We start from the raw sequence: 16,315 nt of genomic DNA on the forward strand, positions 1-16,315 counted from the left end.
ATATAAATTATTTTTAAATAGTGCCAATCATGGCATTGGAGATTGGGCAAGAACTAATATACACAATAAGTGAAATAATCTTATTTAATGGATGAGGCAAATCTTTTGCCTCCGTTTCAAAAAAATATAAGTAAAATAAGATTTCAGAGATCCTCACACTTTTGTGTATAATGAACTAAAGTACTCAGGCTCATCGCTTCTGGTAAACAATTGCCTCCCTTGTGTAGGCTTCAGTTGAGAGATGCGACAACATAACCTTTCTGGCGCGCTTACAAAAGTGCAACAATATATAAGTCACCACTGACTTGGCAATGCGCCGGCAGTTTTGTAAATGAAGCAAGTTATAACAACAAATTGGAACTGAAACAATAAAAGTAGATAGCATACCTTCACAGAGTGCTCTTGATCTGATACAACTATTTTCTACCCAATAACTGAAACTCTTAATTAACATTCTTTAACTCCGCTTATTTGTCAGTAATGCTCTAAGAGCCGGCCACCTTAGGGTCTTCCTTCTTAATCTTAGTCTCTGTAGATTCATTCAGTGATAAGCTTGAGGTTCCAGCTTCTTCCTTTTGACGGCACCTTCTCTTTGTTCTTTACTTTTAGACCCACCTTCTCTTTTGCCCCTTCACAGAAGCATCTCTTACAGTATCACTGGTAATTTTACAGAAGTGCTAGTATAGAAAAAAAGGCCTATGGTTTGTAGAGCATGCCGTGTATATTTTAATGGTTCAGAAGAATAATAAACTCCACCACTATCATGTACCAATATTTGCCTGATGTTTGTCTCACAACCCCATAGACATAACCACCAAAGACATTGCTAATTAGCACGCAAAATCCGTTATATTACAAACCGAGTTCTCAACCATTTGTCTCGGCATCTGACCACCTTCTTCGCCTTATAATTTCTTGATGCGTGTCGAGCTTCCTAACTCGTAAGAGATGTGACTTCCCATTTTTTACCGTGTATGACAACAAGAAGCAAACAAGCCATTTAAGTTTGTGTCGAACATAGTATGTGATTAACTCGTACGAGATGTGACTTCCCATTTTTTACCATGTATGACAACAAGAAGGAAACAAGCCATTTAAGTTTGTGTCGAACATAGTATGTGATTCCCATACACACCAAAGGTACATGGCATTTCTATCACTACGTAATACATTGTTAACCACTTGGATCACAAGACTGGAACAACAAACAAGAGTCGCTGATAATTAGCTAAACAAATTGAAACGAACCTCTCTTACGGTCTTACCATGGCTTTCATATATGACTGCTTCCATAGAAGAATTATCCTCCACTACCTCCCCCTGCCTGCCTCCTTCTTTTGATTTGTAGTCTAAAATTGATTTATTGTCGTCTAAACAAAAAAATTCAGTAAAAAAAACTCAACAGAGGAAATAACAGTGACATATAGGAAAGTTCTCCCTATATGAGTGACAATCCTTAGGAGGGAGGAGGTGCCCACATCCACTCTCCTCCGGCTCGTCACCATCTTCCTTTCCCCCCTCTTCTTCATCAGGCAATGGGAGCTATCACAGGACGCTTACAGGAAATCAGGCACTGGAACGTTGGTAAGGAGGGTGCAGTCGTACAGAGGATAGGACGAGAGGCAAATACCTTGACGGTGCTCGAGAAGCAACTGTAGATGTAGTTCTTGTGATCTTGTCCATCCAAAACTGTAAGTTCCCGATCCAGAGCGTGATGACCTCGCTGGCCCCAGCGTGCGTTTGCGTCGGGTAGCCGGACTGCCATAGTTCGCATCCTGGAGAGGCGGGTGGCCAACTGCGGCGGCGACATGCCCTGCATCTGAGACGGGGGCGGCACTTGCGCTTGCTGGTGCGCCAAGTGGCGGCTGATGGGGGTGCGGCTGGGACGCCAAGCTGCGCGGGTGGGGAGATGAACCCTAGCATACGGTCAGGGGTGGAGGAGATGGATAGGGTGGAGGGGAGACGACACCGCAGCGGGCTGCGGTTCGTCCTACAGCGGCGACCCTAACTACGGCAGCAAGGCAAGGCACCATGCCATCGACGAAGAAGGGGTGTGGGGCGGGGCGGCGAGGATTTTACTCGACAGAGAGATGAAACAGGGAAGTGGGGGAGGAGGGGGTTGCGATCTTGCGGGAGATGAGACGTGGGAGTTGTGGGAAGCAGGTGGTTGTTCCGATTCTTTCGTTGTTTCACCTTACGTAGAATCCCCTCGATCCTTTTAGCGCGGGGTAGTACCAGCGAGGTCGAACCATTACGACGTTCGATTCACCTTTAATAATAGAGATAAACCCTCCTAGACTCGTAGACTGGTAGGCAGAACGAACCCCACCACGTCGCCCCTAAAACGAAGCCCTCCACGTCGCCCCTAAATTGCTGCCACCACCTAGCCCTTCACGTCGCCCCGTGCAAGCCAGCCCCGGATTTGGAGGAAGAGGAGAGATGCGGGATCTGGAGGAGGAAGAGGAGATCCGGGCGTCCCGGCGGTGGATCGACCGATGCCAGATCGGGTGGAGGTCGCCGCCGTGGGAGGAGCAGGTAAGGGTGAGGCATGGGCTCCACCGGCAGCGCACGCTCTTTAGGCTGGTGCTAGGCTGCATCTTTTCCTGCCCCCGTCCTGGTGCCTCCTACCCGCGTAAATGGCGAGCAGAGGGCGTGAGTACCAGGTGAGATCTTTCTCCACACTGTTCCTCCATCCCGCAAGTGTGATTTCTTTCGTTTTCTATGAAGATCATTCACATACATTTATTTTTCGTTCTTCTCCCATCTTAATTTCTGATTTGATTCCAGAGTTTGGATGTGGATGTTACTTCAGGGAGGAAGTTGGTTACAATTTTCATTTGTATGATGCAGCAGGCACAAACTAATTTACAGGTAGGTTTTCTTTCAATGATTGGTGAGTTACAGGGCAACCTTGTCTCACCTCACTAAATCTGGAACTCATGCTTTTTTTTTCCTTGCTTGATATTAATTCTCGATATTCTTGGCACATCCTTACAGGGATATCATGTGCATATATAGAGTTGCTTTGCTTCGGTTGAAGATATATGTGTGCCTGTAGATATAATCTTACATGCATTTTTAGTATGATATGAGCACTCTTTTGTCTCTGGGTGTACGTAGATTGCAAGAATGAAAAGGCTTAGGGGATTATTGTAGAGTTTTGATTCACATGGATGCTCTATTCATGACTAATCTTTCTTTATTTGCAGAATTTGCAAGTTAAATTTACCACACCTTTGAAACCTGCAGTTGTTTACTATTCTCTTAAATCTTTAAACTATGTGCTCCATCCCTTTAATTTCAGAACTAGGAAGGTGCGGATAATAAGAGTTGTTGACAGAGGCAACCTGCACATGTGTAAACAGTGGCTATGGTGGCTCAAAGGGAAGCAGCGGCTGCTCCATGGAAACACGCAACTTAGTGATGTACTTTTTGTTTCTAGATTTTGTTCACTCCCATTAGATTTTAAGCAAGAAAATCCACTACCCTACAAAAAGTTCTTCCAACAAATATTTTTGTGTGTGCAGCTAAGATCAATCTTCCTATTCATTCATTGCACGCTGTTATTCTGCAGGACCGGCGAAGCGCAAGGTCATGTACAAGGTGGGGGTTGACTGTCCCAGTTTGTCCCAGTTTTCTCTTTTGGTGTCTTGATTCTGTTTCTTCCTGGTTTGCACAAGATTCACTTATGAAATTGATTTTCTTGCCAACTTTTCAGGGATAAGCTGGTCAATGAAGGAAATTCTAAAAGAAAGCGACTACAAGCAACATTTGAAGGTACAGCCTGTATTATGTTACTTCAGAAATTAATATCATGGTCTGTTATTGGGAATCACGAGTTTCTTGACAATGAGACCCATTACATTTTCTTTTCATAAAAAAAAATCCTTGGAAGAGATTGTAAAGTTTAACGAGCATGTCCCTTTTACATCTCTTTACAGTGTGTTTTCTTTTGGTTTCACAACATTTTAAGTTTTATATTTTTTACAGGCTGTGTATAGTGTAGGAGGTATTGATGATGAAATATGAATGTCCCTTGTTCTTGTCTGCTCCTGACACAATAGACTTGTGTGATGTGCTCTAGATCCTTTCTCTTTTTTCATTAAATGATTATGTGACCGAGGAGAGCATGTTCTTAATTAGGTTGCCATTGTGAAACTTGTTTTCGTTTTTTTTATTGTATAATACAGAGCTTCCAAATGGTTTGATCCTAGAAATAAGTTACCAATCTTCGGTGTGTAGTGAGCTGGGAGCCGGGGTCATCCTTCTCACCACCAGTTGAACATACTACTTCAGCCATCATGTTGAGCGATATAAAAGTGTTCTCTATTTCAGAGAGCAACAACACGAGATTGTGCCCCCTCTTGCTCCAGGTGCATGTTGCTGTAATTAGTATCAACAGATTAAATCATGGACCATGTCTCTGTTTCATACCACCTCTGTTCATAAATAGATAGCTTCCTAGAGATTGTGCAGTCCTAAGGCCATCCACACTATTGCCCGTTAAAGCGTATTGAGTGCATCAAGCCTAATTTTCTATTGGACAGATTTTTTTTCTGTAATCTATTAGTGTTAGAACAATACAAATTTTCCTATTTTGCAGAAACTAACTTAGTGCTTCCTTCTTTCGGGTTTGAAATTCAGCAATTCTTTTCCTTAATCGCAAACTGAATTGTTCGTCGTTGCTATTTGGTTTCCCTTCTGTCTGTGGCATATTGATGATTTGATCCGCATTCAAGAAAGAAATATTCCATGCAAGCCTCCAGCCTAAGTAAAGAAATTTATTTGCTTGCCATTTGAATAAAAAATTTGAGCAGATATATATTTCATTGTTCATGATCTTTCTTTTTTGTTTGTATCGAACTTCATGCTTACTCAATATATATCATGTTGTGATCCTGTCTGATTTGTTCATACTTAATTTCTTTTCTTCAGCTCTTTGTTTTATTGATAGATGATAAAGAATGCATCATCACAGTATTTTTTTTATTTAAAATCTGTATGGGGTTGGTCAGTTGGTGCATCTGCATTCATAGAACGGTCTTTCTTTAATATAGCAAGACTGAACCAGGTTAGTTTGCGTGCGAAGTTCTTTTTTTTAGAGATAAGGCACAATGTCCGACTTCATAAATAAAGCCATCAATGACAATCTAGTCAAACTGAAGTTGAGTTAAAATGTTACAAAACAAAGCTGCCTGTTATGGAATACACACTATTTTCATTTTCATTAACATGAATCTGCCATTAACGTGCTTTGTTCTTAACATTTGTTTTACCAAATGCAGGGGAGCGTCACCGATATTTTCTTGAAGCGGTATAATCGCTGATAATATCTTTACGGTTTGTCCTTTGTTTCAGAGAACATAATTCACACATGATATTACCCTGTTGGCCTGTTGTTTGGCGTTGGACCATGGACACAAGGTTCATATAAAATTCTTTGGATACAGATAATTGTGAGCTCTGAATTGTTGAAAAATTGTCCTCCATAGTTCTGTACGAGTCAGTTTGTGTTTTTGCATTCTCAGCAGTTGTCGTCCTTGAATAATGTAAGTTAAAGCTAAGATTGAGAGGGTGAGAGAGGTAATAAACAGTGGCTACATAGTTTGCGAAAGAGAAATTGTCATTGGAGAAGCACACGATACATGAATAGGAAAGGCATCACACTCGAGTTTGGAGAAGAAAAAGGGTACAAGGACAAAGATAGATCAGTATTCTGCTCTGAAGCTAAAACTTTTTGTGGGATGCATGTTACTTGATTCTGTATTATGGAAGTATGACTTGGTCGTATATATTTACGTTAATGTTGTCAAGTTGTGGTTTAGCAATAGGTATAATCTCCTATCAAGGTACTTCTTTTGAATATATCGCTGTTTTTAAGCTTGCAATTTCTATGTGGACCTACGCTCGCGAGCGTCCCTCGATTTCGCTGTGTTTCTTGTCGTTCGATGGTGTGCCTATATGCTTAATTTTGTCGTTATCTGTGCCTAGGCTTCACACAAGAGGCTGAAAGAGGACGATGATGCAAGGAAATATTTCTAGCAGCTGATCAACACTGTCGGCTACTGCCATAGCAGAGGCGTTTATCACCACGATCTGAAGGTATTGTGGGGTGCTGCTTACTGATGTGCTCTATGGGAAGAAAAGTGGGTCCATACCATTTATCTTCTTCCTTATATCATCCTGAAAATCTTCTGCTTTGTACTAAGGACACTCTCAAGGTGATTTTGGACTGAGCTCCCTAACACAGCAAGTCAGAGTACGTAAATTGTATGCTTTCTCTTTTTCTAGCTTGATGGAAACCATCATGATGCAAAATTTAGTCTAGGTCGGACATGTATATACAAATCCTGCTACTCTACAAACCATAGGCTAGAAAATTTCTTTTTAGCATGCGTTCTCCTTTTATTAAGCTTTCTTTTGCTACAGTTTTCCAGGCAAATAAAATTTTCCAGTCAATAGTTCACCTGCCTCCTAATGCATGTAATACTGTTTGGAATTGGCACTCTAATGGATTCAGTTACATGATGTTGGATTAGCTGGCTGCCATTATGCAGCGCATCTTGTGTGCCTCGGGTTATGTTCTATATAAAATGACGTGAAATGTGAAATTGGGCAATACTTTTGATATACTTTTGTAACATGGTGTATCATTCATTTTTGGTTTGTGCATAGTTCTATTGGTGTACTGTCAAATCTGGGGCTTCGTATTTTCATCCCGGCTTATTGTAGTATTACAATCTGGCATTTTAAGAGTTCTGGTTAGTTCTCATAATTCATCCAGTATATGTTTGGTTTCAAAGCAAATAAATTGAAAGGACGTATAAGAGAAGGTATAAGGTGGAATCTTGCAAGTAGTTGACCAAATATATCTCACTTCGAGGAATGCTTTTTGCTGAGAATACCACTTTTTTTCCAATACCCCAATGATTTCATTCGCCGGTACCTTGACGACTTGGATCAGGTTTTCTTCCAAAAAGGTACTTAGACATGTCATAATATAGTTGGTAGTTAGGAGAAGCATTAATCTTTTTGTTTCTTTAGCAAATAGTTCTCATGTTACAGGGTGCGTGGACAAACAGATGCAAGGGGCATTGTTTCATACAACACCCACACCAATGACCACGAGTGAAGCCAAGGGACTTGTGAACAACATGAAAAACTTTCATCCATCTTTTGATTATACAGAAATATGCCTTTGATGCATCCGTGTTGGGACAAGCTTTTTTGGATGGAGGGAGTATATGAACGTAATTGACCACTATCAATTAGAAGTGCTCCTGGGTACAATGCTCTATATTATCATGTCTTTAGTGCATTTTATTGTGGCACCTGTGTATATAGCTACTTGAATTTTCTAATTACGAACTCAAACATTTGCATTTTGTTCTTCGTTTCAGTTGGGCTTTTGCGTCAATTTTATTAGTTTCATACATTACAAATGAGAAAAAATATATATTTATGTAGATCCACGACACATTGCAAAAGAGTATACATCAACATTGTCTGCTACCAAAAAATAACAAAGTAGTCTCTTTTAGTTCTTGCTTCAAATTTGTCTCGCGCGCCAAATGGCTCGACAGGTCATCTAGTAATGATGAAAAACACACATGAGTTGCTTGTTGAATGCACTGTATTTACACAGAACACCCCAAAAGTTGCTAACTTTTTTGTGTAATACTCGAGTGCATAACAATCTCAGAGTTATTGTCCTTGTTTTGCCTCCAATAGCCCCTTCAATGGGCAACTTTTTAGTGTATTGTAGGCAAATGAAATAAAGCCATCACTAATAGGCTACTTCATAGTGTTTTGTATGCAACATAGAAAAGCAATAATAAGCAACTTCATAATATTTGTAGGCAACTAGGCATCAATGCTAGGCAACTGACCATCCATTGTAGGCAACTGATTAACCATGGTAGGCAAGCGTGATAATGTTAGCAAAATTCATTGATACACATATTGCAATGAAATTGCTTGTATGTTGTAGCACTAAAGGTGCCTCATCCTTATTGTTGTTTTCTCATTTTTTTCCATAAACCAACCTAATACGTAGTCCTACTAGGGAAAAATGAAGTTGCTTCCCTATTGCACTAAAGTTGCCTCTATCGCACTCAAAGTTGCCTCGATAAAAAGTTTGGGGTGGCATAGAGTTAGGATACTTGCTAGTTATGGTAGACAACTTAGAGATAAAGCTAGTCAATTTGGTAGTTGCAATAACCAATTTAGAAGGATTTTTCGTTGATAGGCAGTCATACTAGTAAAAAAAGAAGTTGCTTTCTTATAGCACTATAGTTGCCTCAATACAACCCAAAGTTGCCCATGAAAAAGTTTGTCAAAATGTACCAATATGGGATCTAGTTTCGAAGTACTCGTCGTGAGAAACCCAATGGTGAAAACGGATCTGAATTTCGATGCACGAATAAGAAATTATACCTTTTGAAATTTTTTGAAACCCAAATAAATGCACGCGGGACAAGATCGTAAGTGATTTCCTGAGTAGCGTGAATACGTGAAGTGTTTTCTTTTGGGATGTCAGTTGGTTTCGGAATCACGTGGACGTAAGGATGTGGTGTAAGAAACTGATTTGCTTTTTTGGAAAGTGACAGCCTGCCTTCCTTATGAGGAGAGCGCTCGATCTCGCGAGTGGGCGCTCAGGTAGCCACGCCCTCTTTTTCTTTTCGTGGCCCGGGCCCAAATTGAAATCGCGCGCGGCCCAGTGCCTCGTAACCCTACCCCCCAATTTTGCTCAGAAAAAAAAAACCATCCCGAAATCCACCACACAGGATGATGGCGATGGCGGCTGGCATCGGCGGCTATGAAGGGATGGCGATGGCGGGTTGACGCGCCCCCTTCGCCCCGCGACTCTCCTTCTCCGGCGATACCCTTCTCCCTAGGACACCCCTTCTCCCACGCCTTCTCTCCCGGACAACTTCGACAAGAAAGGTAAGGATCGCACGGCTCACGGCCAGGGGCGGCGCAGTCGCTGCGTCCTCGTCCTCCGGCAGTCACCCGAAGCACCGAGCTACCGACGGCCACTCCCGACTCGGCCTCCACATCCTCCATGCCCACCATGAGCCAGCAGACTCAGTCGCCAGGCAAGCTCTCTGTCGGGATCTCACTTTGTTTGCTTCTGCTTGAATCTGTCTCTTTCACGCTGCAGTTTTTTTTAGGGTAACTAGGGATTTTATTCAAAGTTCACGACATCCGGAATACAAGCAATCTCTGGCAAAACCCCTAGCCACACATGGCGGCTCACCGCGAGAGACGCAACTCCCTTAGCTAGCGAGTGGGCCTCAAAATTATTGTCTCTACTCTTGAAACGGAACTCAATAGAAGAAAAATTATTCCTACTAGTTTGAATCTCTCTAAGGATAGGAGCATAAGAGGGAGGGCCTGCATATTTGATGTTTGAAATCACTTCTGCACAATCTGAGGCAATGGCAAGATCTTGTAGATTCAAATCCCGGGCTAGGGCTAGTGCCTCGCTGCACGCTTGTGCCTCCAGACTAGCCGGGTCGGTGAGGCTGTCAAAAACCATCGCTGAAGCACCCAAGAATTTCCCAAATTTGTCACGACATACTACTCCCGCTGCACCCTTGTCTCCTAACGTTGACAGACCCCCATCATAGTTGAATTTTGCAGCCTCGCCCGGAGGCGGTAGCCACACTTTTGCACTCGGCCCGACAGCTCGTGCTTCATTTGCCCTGGGTCTGTGCGAGTTACCTATGTCTAGCTCCTCCAAAGTTCTCTTTATGAAGCTCATGGTGGAAAGCGGGCTCTGATATTCATTCTCATGGATAGCCTTCCTCCTGGCCCACCGTATCGCCCACATGGTCACTAAAATTCGAGCTAGGTCTTGTTGATTTGTTGTCTCAAAAAGCCAAAACAGCGAAAGCCTTGCATCGTTGTTTTGGTTTGAGATCACATGCTCGAGCAGCTCATCGTCCTCCAAAGCCCAAACACATCTTGCCATGTGGCAACTGATAACCCACAAGTATAGGGGATCGCAACAGTTTTCGAGGGTAGAGTATTCAACCCAAATTTATTGATTTGACACAAGGGGAGCCAAAGAATTTTCTCAAGTATTAGCAGCTGAGTTGTCAATTCAACCACACCTGGAAACTTAGTATCTGCAGCAAGGTGTTTAGTAGCAAAGTAATATGATAGTGGTGGTAACGGTAACAAAAGTAAAGACAACAAAAGTAATGTTTTTGGTATTTTGTAGTGATTGTAACAGTAGCAACGGAAAAGTAAATAAGCGAGAACCAGTGTATGGAAAACTCGTAGGCACCGGATTAGTGATGGATAATTATGCCGGATGCGGTTCATCATGTAACAGTCATAACATAGGGTGACACAGAACTAGCTCCAATTCATCAATGTAATATAGGCATGTATTCCGTATATAGTCATACGTGCTTATGGAAAAGAACTTGCATGACATCTTTTGTCCTACCCTCCCGTGGCAGCGGGGTCCTATTGGAAACTAAGGAATATTAAGGCCTCCTTTTAATAGAGAATCGAAAGAAAGCATTAGCACATAGTGAATACATGAACTCCTCAAACTATGGTCATCACCAGGAGTGGTCCCGATTATTGTCACTTCGGGGTTGCCGGATCATAACACATATTAGGTGACTATAGACTTGCAAGATAGGATCAAGAACACACATATATTCATGAAAACATAATAGGTTCAGATCTGAAATCATGGCACTCGGGCCCTAGTGACAAGCATTAAGCATAACAAAGTCATAGCAACATCAATCTCAGAACATAGTGGATACTAGGGATCAAACCCTAACAAAACTAACTCAATTACATGATAAATCTCATCCAACCTATCACCGTCCAGCAAGCCTACGATGCAATTACTCATGCACGGCGGTGAGCATCATGAAATTGGTGATGGAGGATGGTTGATGATGACGACGGCGACGAATCCCCCTCTCCGGAGCCCCGAACGGACTCCAGATCAGCCCTCCCGAGAGAGATTAGGGCTTGTCAGCGGCTCCGTATCGTAAAACACGATGATTTCTTCTCTCTGATTTTTTTCTCCCCGAAAGCCAATATATGGAGTTGGAGTTGGCGTCGTAGGGCCACCAGGGGGCCCACGAGGTAGGGGGGCGCGCCCAGGGGGGAGGGCGCGCCCCCACCCTCGCGAGCAGGGTGTGGGCCCCCTGGTCTTTGTTGGGGAACGCAGTAATTTCAAAAAATTTCCTACGCACACGCAAGATCATGGTGATGGCATAGCAACGAGAGGGGAGAGTGTCCGTCCACGTACCCTCGTAGACCGTAAGCGGAAGCGTTATGACAACGCAGTTGATGTAATCGTACGTCTTCACGATCCGACCGATCCAAGTACCGAACGTACGGCACCTCCGAGTTCAGCACACGTTCAACTCGATGACGATCCCCGGGCTCCGATCCAGCAAATCGTCGGGGATGAGTTCCGTCAGCACAACGGCGTGGTGACGATGATGATGTTCTACCGGTGTAGGGCTTCGCCTAAATTCCGCGACGATATGACCGAGGTGGAATATGATGGAGGGGGCACCGCACACGGCTAAGGAACGATCCGTAGATCAACTTGTGTGTCATGGGGTGCCCCCCTGCCCCCGTATATAAGGGAGCAAGGGGGAGGAGGCGACCGGCCAAGGGAGGGCGCGCCAGGGAGGAGTCCTACTCCCACCGGACTCCCTCCTTTCCTAGGGAGGGCGCGCCAGGTAGGACTCCCTCCTTTCCTAGTCCAACTAGGAGAGGGGAAGGAAGGGAAGGAGAAGGAGAAGGAAGGAGAGGGAGGAAGAGTAGGAAAGGGGGGCCGACCCCCTAGTCCAATTTGGTTTGGGCTAGGGGGGCCGCGCGCCCTGCCTCCTCTCTTCCACCACTTGGCCCATGAGGCCCATTGCTTCTTCCTCGTATCCCCGTAACTCCCCGGTACCCCCGAAAATACCCGAATCACTCGGAACCCTTCCGATGTCCGAATATAGTCGTCCAATATATCGATCTTTACATCTCGACCATTTCAAGACTCCTCGTCATGTCCCCGATCTCATCCGGGACTCCGAACTCCTTCGGTACATCAAAACTCATAATATAACTGTCATCGAAACCTTAAGCGTGCGGACCCTATGGGTTCGAGAACTATGTAGACATGACCTAGAACTATTCTCGGTCAATAACCAATAGCGGAACCTGGATGCTCATATTGGCTCCTACATATTCTACGAAGATCTTTATCGGTCAAACCGCATAACAACATACGTTGTTCCCTTTGTCATCGGTATGTTACTTGCCCGAGATTCGATCGTCGGTATCTCAATACCTAGTTCAATCTCGTTACCGGCAAGTCTCTTTACTCGTTACGTAATGCATCATCCCGCAACTAACTCATTAGTCACATTGCTTGCAAGGCTTATAGTGATGTGCATTACCGAGAGGACCCAGAGATACCTCTCCGACAATCGGAGTGACAAAACCTAATCTAGAAATACGCCAACCCAACATGTACCTTTGGAGACACCTGTAGTACTCCTTTATAATCACCCAGTTACGTTGTGACGTTTGGTAGCACCCAAAGTGTTCCTCCGGTAAACGGGAGTTGCATAATCTCATAGTTACAGGAACATGTATAAGTCATGAAGAAAGCAATAGCAATATACTAAACGATCAAGTGCTAGGCTAATGGAATGGGTCATGTCAATCACATCATTCTTCTAATGATGTGATCCCGTTAATCAAATGACAACTCTTTTGTCCATGGCTAGGAAACATAATCATCTTTGATAAACGAGCTAGTCAAGTAGAGGCATACTAGTGACACTATGTTTGTCTATGTATTCACACATGTATTATGTTTCCGGTTAATACAATTCTAGCATGAATAATAAACATTTATCATGAAATAAGGAAATAAATAATAACTTTATTATTGCCTCTAGGGCATATTTCCTTCAGTCTCCCACTTGCACTAGAGTCAATAATCTAGTCCACATCGCCATGTGATTTAACACCAATATTCATATCTGTATATGATTAACACCCATAGTTCACATCGTCATGTGACCAACACTCAAAGGGTTTACTAGAGTCAATAATCTAGTTCACATCGCTATGTGATTAACACCCCAAAGAGTACTAAGGTGTGATCATGTTTTGCTCGTGTGAGAAGCTTAGTCAACGGGTCTGTCATATTCAGAGCCATATGTATTTTGCAAATATTCTATGTCCACAATGCTCTGCACGGAGCTACTCTAGCTAATTCCTCCCACTTTCAATGTATCCAGATTGAGAGTCATCTGGATTGGTGTAAAAGCTTGCATCATTGTAACTTTTTACAACGGGCTCTTTTATCACCTCCATAATTGAGAAACATCTCCTTAGTCCTCACTAAGGATATTCTTGACCGCTGTCCAGTGATCTACTCTTAGATCAAAATTGTATTCCTTTGTCAAACTCACAGCAAGGTATACAATAGGTCTGGTTCACAGCATAGCATACTTTATAGAACCTATGACTGAGGCATAGGGAATGACTTTTCATTATCTTTTTATTTTCTGCCATGGTCGGGTCTTGAGTCTCACTCAACTTCACACCTTTGCATCACAGGCAAGAACTCCTTCTTTGACTGTTCTATTTTGAACTATTTCAAAAATTTATCAAGGTATGTACTCATTGAAAAATCTTATCAAGCGTCTTGATCTATCTATATAGATCTTGATGCTCAATGTGTAAGCAGCTTCACCGAGGTCTTTCATTGAAAAACTTTTATTCAAGTATCCCTTTATGCTATCCAGAAATTCTATATCATTTCCAATTAATAATATGTCATCTACATATAATATCAGAAATGCTATAGAGCTCCCACTCACTTTCTTGTAAATATAGGCTTCTCCAAAAGTCTGTATAAAACCATATGCTTTGATCACACTGTCAAAGCGTTTATTCCAACTCCGAGATGCTTGCACCAGTCCATAAATGGACTGCTGGAGTTTGCACACTTTGTTAGCACCTTTTGGATCAACAAAACCTTCTGGCCGCATCATATACAACTCTTCTTCCAGAAATCCATTCAAGAATGCAGTTTTGACATCCATTTGCCAAATTTCATAATCATAAAATGCAGCAATAGCTAACATGATTCGGACAGACTTAAGCATCGCTACGGGTGAGAAAGTCTCATCGTAGTCAACCCCTTGAACTTGTCGAAAACCTTTCGCAACAAGTCGAGCTTTATAGACAGTTACATTACCATCAGCGTCAGTCTTCTTCTTAAAGATCCATTTATTCTCGATGGCTTGCCGATCATCGGGCAAGTCAACCAAAGTCCATACTTTGTTCTCATACATGGATCCCATCTCAGATTTCATGGCTTCTAGCCATATTGCGGAATCTGGGCTCATCATTGCTTCCTCATAGTTTGTAGGTTCATCATGGTCAAGTAACATGACTTCCAGAATAGGATTACCGTACCACTCTGGTGCGGATCTTACTCTGGTAGACCTACGAGGTTCAATAGAAACTTGATCTGAAGTTTCATGATCAATATCATTAGCTTCCTCACTAATTGGTGTAGGTGTCACAGGAACCGATTTCTGTGATGAACTACTTTCCAATAAGGGAGTAGGTACAATTACCTCATCAAGTTCTACTTTCCTCCCACCCACTTCTTTCGAGAGAAACTCCTTCTCTATAAAGGATCCATTCTTAGCAACGAATGTTTTGCCTTCGGATCTGTGATAGAAGGTGTACCCAACAGTTTCCTTTGGGTATTCTATGAAGACGCACTTCTCCGATTTGGGTTCGAGCTTATCAAGTTAAAAACCTTTTTCATATAAGCATCGCAACTCCAAACTTTAAGAAACGACAGCTTAGGTTTACTGCTAAACCATAGTTCATACAGTGTCGTCTCAACGGATTTAGATGGTGCCCTATTAAACGTGAATGCAGCTGTCTCTAATGCATAACCCCAAAATGATAGTGGTAAACTAATAAGAGATATCATAGATCGCACCATATCTAGTAAAGTACGATTACGACGTTCGGACACACCATTACATTGTGGTGTTCCAGGTGGCGTGAGTTTGTGAAACTATTCCACATTGTTTTAATTGAAGACCAAACTCGTAACTTAAATATTCGTCTCCGCGATCAGATCGCAGAAACTTTATTTTCTTGTTACGATGATTTTTCCACTTCACTCTGAAATTCTTTGAACCTTTCAACTATTTCAGACTTATGTTTCATCAAGTAGATATACCCATATCTGCTCAAATCATCTTGTGAAGGTCAGAAAATAACGATACTTGCCACGAGCATCAACACTCATTGGATCGCATACATCGGTATGTATTATTTCCAATAAGTCAGTAGCTTGTTCCATTGTTCTGGAGAACGGAGTTTTAGTCATCTTGCCAAAAAGGCACGGTTCGCAAGCATCAAATGATTCATAACCAAGTGATTCCGAAAATCCATCTTCATGGAGTTTCTTCATGCGCTTTACACCGATATGACCCAAACGGCAGTGCCACAAATAAGTTGCACTATCATTATTAGCTTCGCATCCTTTGGCATTAATATTATGAATATGTGTATTACTACAATCGAGATCCAACAAACTATTTTCATTGGGTGTATGACCATCGAAGGTTTTATTCATGTAAACAGAACAACAATTATTCTTTGACTTTAAATGAATAACTGTATCGCAATAAACATGATCAAATCATATTCATGATCAACGCAAACGCCAAATAACATTTATTTAGGTTTAACACTAATCCTGAAAGTATAGGGAGTGTCCGATGATGATCATATCAATCTTGGAACCACTTCCAATACACATCGCCACTTCACCCTCAACTAGTCTCTGTTTATTCTGTAACTCCTGTTTCGAGTCACTAATATTTAGCAACCGAACAAGTATCAAATACTTAGGGGCTACTATAAACACTAGCAAGGTACACATCAATAACATATATATCAAATATACCCTTGTTCACTCTGCCATCCTTCTTATCCACCAATTATTCAGGGTATTTCCGTTTCTAGCGACCATTTCCTTTGCAGTGTAAACACTCAATTTCAGGCTTTGGTCCAGCTTTGGTCTTCTTCATGGGAGTGACAACTTGTTTGCCATTCTACTTGAAGTTTCCCTTTCTTTCCCTTTGCCCTTTTCTTGAAACTAGTGGTCTTGTCAATCATCAACACTTGATGCTCTTTCTTGATTTCTACCTTCGTCAATTTCAACATCACAAAGAGCTCGGGAATCATTTTCGTCATCCCTTGCATATTGTAGTTCATCACGAAGTTC

This window comes from Triticum aestivum, chromosome 5B (assembly GCF_018294505.1).
Source record: "Triticum aestivum cultivar Chinese Spring chromosome 5B, IWGSC CS RefSeq v2.1, whole genome shotgun sequence".
Classification (NCBI taxonomy): Eukaryota; Viridiplantae; Streptophyta; class Magnoliopsida; order Poales; family Poaceae; genus Triticum; species Triticum aestivum.